A 6,395-nucleotide genomic window follows, 5' to 3' on the forward strand; every position below is an offset into this window, starting at 1 on the left:
AAAAAATTGAGATAATCCTCAAACCATCTGATATCGTTTGTTCATAAGTATAGTAAAAAAAAAATTTAACGAGAAACCAAACCAAACAAACCCCAAAAGAGTGGTTTACAAAAAATTTTACAAACGTACCAATCAACAGCATACAGCAGTAAAGTTTTTGCAAAAGGAATCTTTTAAAAAATCATAAACTCGAGAGCTTTTCCCCCAAGTAACTACGTACAATGAAAGGGGCTATATTAAAAAATCAACTTCGCACCCAGCGATGGGAAGATGTAACCGTCAGACCATCACAAGCTTAGGACACAGTAATTTTTAGTTATAAAACAGAATTCTGTTATACCTTGTATTTTGATGAGGGAAATTTTCCATAAAATCAGACTGTGGTATGGCCATGGAATCAACGTTTTTCAAAATGGTGATAAACCAGCCATCTAGCTCTATGGTCCGTGACATCCCATGTTGTGAGCAATAGAACTCAGTGAGTTTTCATGACTGTAATTTACCGAAAGCAACCCCTTCCCCCTCCCTATAAAAATTTCAATGATGGAATGAGTTTTAATGCGTCTCAAACACTTTGGAGAGTTGTCTTCTGTGGTGACATTGTTTCTGATTAGATTTTGGTTTTAAAGCTCTGCAGATGCCAACTAAACTCGAGAGGCGCTGGAAGTTGCGCCTTTACAACGCTGAGGGGGTACGAACACGCGTACAAGCCACAGAACCCACGGAGGGCGTACTTCCCATTCTCAAACCGGTCTACAGGTGACGTGCATGCGCGCTGTATCGAAAACCCATTTACAGAACTACGGACGGTGTGCCCTGCAAACAACACGGCCGGCCCTGCACGTGGGTGCGGTAGCACACTTGCGCGTGTGTGGTATGGTGAGCGGACGGTGGTCGCTTTAATCCGTTTATTTCCTCGACTTTGTGTATCATCAAGACAACACGTAAGAAATTAGTCTCTGAGGAATTGCTGGCACACCTACGTGATACGGAGTAAGAAAGTAGGATCAACACTAGGCATGCTTTCACTTAGCGCTTACGCCTAGCCTCAACTATAGTGTCTGGCCCAACAAGTTACAACTGCGTGCTGCAGTTGGGCTGGCCCAACTAGTGTTGACCAATTTCTCAGCCTTATCCAGGTTTACAAGTCTCGTACTTGACACAGTTCATCTACAAAATGGCACTTCATCTGTAACATGACATTGTGAACAATATGACTTGGCCACATGCACACTGGATCTCTGTGCTATAGTTGGGCCGGCCGAACTATACTCACGCTAGTTGGGACCGGCCGAACTATATTTGGGACTGATGCTATAGTTGGGGCATAACACCTACAGTACATACATGGCCCATTCCTGTGAAAATGACACGAGTAACTTTAGTTTAGTAGGCCCACTTAGATTTTGCACAAATCTTGCAAATTGTTTATCCCTCCCAAGCAAGTCATTGGGTGTGATGATGTGCCCACGTGCAGCTGTAATACTAAGCCATCCCATGATGTAAGCCCAACAACAACAACCCCATCTTCACTTTGGCATGCTGTGCATATTTGAATTGTTGAAATGATATTTGACGCAATTGCATCAGGATAATGTAGATCAGAGTTAATAATAGTCTGAGCCACTTAGACCGACCATGTAGACTCTACAAATTGCCTTTTTAGAGATTTGGAGATGGTCCGGCGAAACATGGCAATGTAAACACACAGTCTATTCATCAGTGTGAAGTCGCCAACTTGGTCTGGAAATGTGGACTCAACTCGCTCCGAGTCAACTCCGTCTCAGGTCAACTTGGTCCCATCTGGAAGGCAGGCACATGGCTGCAGCATGAATAAAAATCTTCCAAGTTAGTTTCCTAGGGGATAGTTTACCCCATAAGTAGTGACCATACATGTACCGGTGCGATTTCAGCTCATAAAATCAAGCGGATGTTTAGTTATGCCCCTGGATATCCCGGATAAAGTTTTTCCAAAAAAAAAATCCCTACGAATCAGGACGGGGCCCAGTTTATGACGGATGAGTATACGTCAGGCCCTGTCTATGGGTCTACCTTTCAATAGACCTACATCCATGATCATGTTGGCCTACGTAGGCCTGCATCGTACATGACAAAAAATGATGAGTTTATCCACTTGCTACTCTCACTGTGTACTGTACTGAGTTCCAAAGCCTTTGCAATTACATCAATCACGTACTGTATGTAGGTCTATTGACCTGATTTCCATTTTATTATTTTTTTTTAAGTGCAAAATGAACACTTTGAAAATGTACCCACTGTGAAGAAAGTAACTACTAATGTTACGCCGACTTTTCTGAAAAAGAAGTTTGTACATGTGTAAGAGGTGTGCCCCCCTTTTTTTCTGTTTACTAGTCCCCTTAAAATTTTACTCTTTACTGTTTTCTTTCTTTTGTATGATACACCCAACCACTTTTTGTTTTTGCTGTTGGAGTTTCAACTTGGTTTGGCCCACTACACCTGTGTTTACTGTAGATAGACCCCCTTCTTGAAAGTGGAGTGACCCTGGATGGGGTGGTGCACTGATCTGGGTGGTGTGGTCCAGCATGCTTCAGTGCTGTACCATTCACTACCTATTCCAACCACCTTGTCTGTGTTCTCTCCTTTTCAGCCTGCCAGCAATCAAGGGTCACAAGCCCCCCACCCCCAGTACACATGTGTGTATATTTAGGGGTAATGTTAGAATTTATCAACTTTGAAGAACTTCTTATGTTGGATGTGGTATTTTAAGAGATTTCTTCATGTGTGCCACAAATAGGGAACAGTCAGCTGAATTTGTGCCAATTTCTGGATGCTGTCATTTTTTAATTTCAGGTTTTTAGATTTTCATGACACCAAAATTGTTCACAGAGGGGATCAGTAGCATGTATTTTAAAGGTTATAATATCAGTATTTACTGTAACTGAATGAATCCAAATTTTTTTCAGCAAAGAGGTTTGGCAGTGATGCATGAGGAACGTCAAGGAAATGTCGAAGAGTGGCACGTTAGAGACTCAACTTCATTAGTGCCAGGCAAGTGGACTGTACCTCCGTATATGTGGCCCTACTCCTAAACTAGAAACAAGTTGAGGAAGGATTAAACATTGGGATAAAGCTCCCCGGCTGTGAACGGTATCAGCCACATACAGGTATTTCTTAACTGCCTTTTTGATTAATTTACCCAGCAGTTTATCATGTTCGATTTTCCAAAATGGTCAATTCCTGACCATCATGCCTGTTGGTGAATTATTTGTTATCTCGATACCATCATTTTGTTGCAACTTTGATTTGCTCAAGATCTTCACTGGCAGTGAACATGTACAACTCCAGACACCAGCAGTTGTGGTGATCTCTGAGAACGTTAACAACTGCATAACAACCATATTAGGTGCGTTCAACTAGCCTCTATCATGTGTTTGAATGAATCTATTTTTAAGGGGAGTAGCTCCCCATAGGCTTCATGCCTGTAAAAAGTGTGCAGTATACCAATGCGGTCATTGCAAAAGTTTAGGACCACTGTAGTGTGCCGTCCTTTTTTTCTGATTACTTTTTTTTTTTACCCATGCTGCCTTACAGACAAAATATAATACAAGACCTGCCTTTGCAAAAAGTTTCATTCCAATGGGTATACAGATAGCACTTCTACAGTGATGTTATGCACCATTCAATGAGACAATGTAATGCAGGCCCAGTGAAAGAAATTCCAATAAAATTCCAGACGGTCTTAAACTTTTGCAAATGACTGTAGTTTTGAGTTCCCCATCCTTGCATTTTATTTTGCCACATACTTGTAGTGTGGCCGTGATACTCGGTGAAGCAGATCAGCAGAGACAAGTCAACTTACATGTACATGTCATGTATTGTTCCACCAAACTGGATTGTGGTTTTCTACTCGAGTCCTGTCTGCTAGAGTCAGTGATTGAAGTCTTAGTGTACATGTATTCTTATAAGTTCTGTTTGACACACTGTGCTGGTGAATGCTAAAAATGCCGGCTTATTTTGGACTGTGTGACTTGTCACAGCTGGCACTGTGACTCGGCCGTCCCATGCTTCATTTTGTAAAAATTAGGTGTGCTCAATCCAATGCCATTTGAAGTTCAAAACCACACACAGTGTATGTACTGGCCTGCCTAGATGTACATGTACATTGAGCATGACAGTGGTATCAAGTTTTGGCTGATTTTTTATTTCACAGCCTCCCCAGCTCTTTTTTGGTTGAACTTTAGTTCATGGTTTCATGCCTTATTTTTCAGTTTGGTCATTTTTTTTTTGAGGGTTTTGATAATTGCATGTGGAATTAATGTGTGAGTCCCTGTTGATTCAGTTCACTGCAACTTTGCCGTTGAAGATTCATTTGGTCTGAGTTTCTCTTATTGTGATAGCTTGCTATTTTTCCAGGTCTGCCTTGTAATCAAATGCACCCTATATGCCTGCATTGCATTGGCACACTTTGATGCTGGACCCCACACCTGCATACACACCTGGCAGCTGGCAATCAGGTAAGAGATGACTGGACGATGGAGACACTGGAGACACGTAAGTCTGGATATAACATCATGCACATGTACATGTAGTAAGCCTTTTGCGAGTTAAATTTGGATAAAATCTGGTACACTGAGTTCTTTAAATTCACGTGAACATAATTGGAATTCTCCATACTAAAGCCACTGTTGCTGTACCTCGTGATTCGGGGCAAGCATTTCCTTAGTTACATAAGAGACCCCTTGCAACAATACACTGTTCTCAATGGATAAGAACAGCACAAAGGAACCAGTCCAGTCCAGAGATGGTGGACATTTTAATGTCTCCCTAATGCTCCAACTACCAAAAGGAGGAAAGTTCTTACTGTCCACATTTTGAGAGATGATAGATTAGGGTCTGAAAGGAAAACATGCAAAGTTTGGTTAAGATCAGATTAGGGAATATTGAATTATGGGACGGTAAAGTTTGAAACATTTTGTGCACGTTCCTATGGGAATGTCTCCCAAGTGACCCATTTTCGGTAATAAGAATTAATTAAATCATTTTATGATTATTTTAATTTCACAGATCAAGCCCCTTATTGTCATAATATCTGCTCTTGGAACATTGATGGAGGTCCAGGCAAGACGGTCAGATTGCGGAATCAAAGAGGGCCAGCAGTCTACAACCTTTAGAAGAGAAGTTTAAAGGGTTACAGAAATAGACGACATTTAGTTCGCGTGAAGCATTTCAAAATAATAATAAATACATAACCATCTCAAAAAGATCATAAACTTAATGTTTATATTTACCGCATTAATTGTGACAACAAAATGAATTTAAAAATCCTGCATTTCCCCGCCCATCCCTTTTGGCCGTTTGCTCTCCCAGGCTGACTGGATGACGTCATCGCCAGAACGATGCATGTACATGTACAGTGTACATGTACATAGCGCACATTACATGCAGTATCGCATGCATTAGACCACGTTTTGTTTGATTTAGCTTGATGTAGCTTTGATGAAAAAATTCAGGCTTGGGATGGCCAAGATCTCGGCTGTGAGATGGTACAAAATATTCCAGTAACTTCAGGGTTAACATTGGTAAAAAATTGACAGAACTTGATGACATTGATTGGTTTCTGCTAGCAATCCTGGCAGAACAAATTTCTTCTGTGTTTATTGCATCAGAAGCTCTGCTATAACATGCTGACCAACTATTGAGGGTGCTATTACCATTCTATGAAGCCTACTACATCACACAGTGGCAATGGAAAGAGGGAAAAAAAGAACTGAACACTGCCTTAATCGCAAAGTGGCAATGGAAAGAGGGAAAAAAAGAACTGAACACTGCCTTAATGGCAAAGTGGCAATGGAAAGAGGAAAAGAGAACTGAACACTGCCTTAATTGCACAATCGTAATGGAAAGAGGAAAAAAGGAGCTGAACGCTGTCTGAATTCCCTGATTTACATCCGTAGTAGTGCCTCCACTCATCCAGAAAAGCTGACAAATTTTAATGTTCATAACAAGATACCGAAAACTGTGAATTCTCTAAATTGAAAGTCCTAGCAGAATCTTTCTCCAAGTTATGTGTTCAAGTTTCAACCAAAATAGCTGAATTTTTCAACTAGTGACACATACATGATATAAAACTGAACATTTGGAAGTGTAAATATGGAAAGGTTTGCAAATAAATGTTTGACCTAAAATATACTGAAATATAGCAAGGTCTGAATATTTTTGCATTCTGCTTTTAACGTATTGAAATTCGTTTTTGTTAGTTAAATACATGCAAATGTGCCCTCTGACCTTTTTCGAAATTGCGCAATCCTAACCTTTAAATATAAGTTCCGAAATTGTATCTATCAAGAGGCCTGTGGCCTGGTGGTTAGCTTGCTGGCCTGCCAGGCCAGGGGACCCTGGTTCAAAACCTGAGG

General features: G+C 40.8%; 1 long non-coding RNA gene across 1 annotated transcript; it reads left to right on the plus strand.

Annotated features, from left to right (window-relative positions):
* Window positions 1-1,007: 1,007 nt before the first annotated feature.
* Window positions 1,008-6,181, plus strand: LOC110977451 (uncharacterized). Its single transcript, XR_002597956.2, has 4 exons — window positions 1,008-1,848; window positions 2,946-3,146; window positions 4,396-4,496; window positions 5,047-6,181. It is a non-coding gene; the product is annotated as an uncharacterized LOC110977451 (long non-coding RNA).
* The last annotated feature ends 214 nt before the right edge of the window (window positions 6,182-6,395 follow it).

This window comes from Acanthaster planci, linkage group LG12, assembly GCF_054643075.1.
Source record: "Acanthaster planci isolate LZ-2023a linkage group LG12, COTS_SCS, whole genome shotgun sequence".
NCBI lineage: Eukaryota > Metazoa > Echinodermata > Asteroidea > Valvatida > Acanthasteridae > Acanthaster > Acanthaster planci.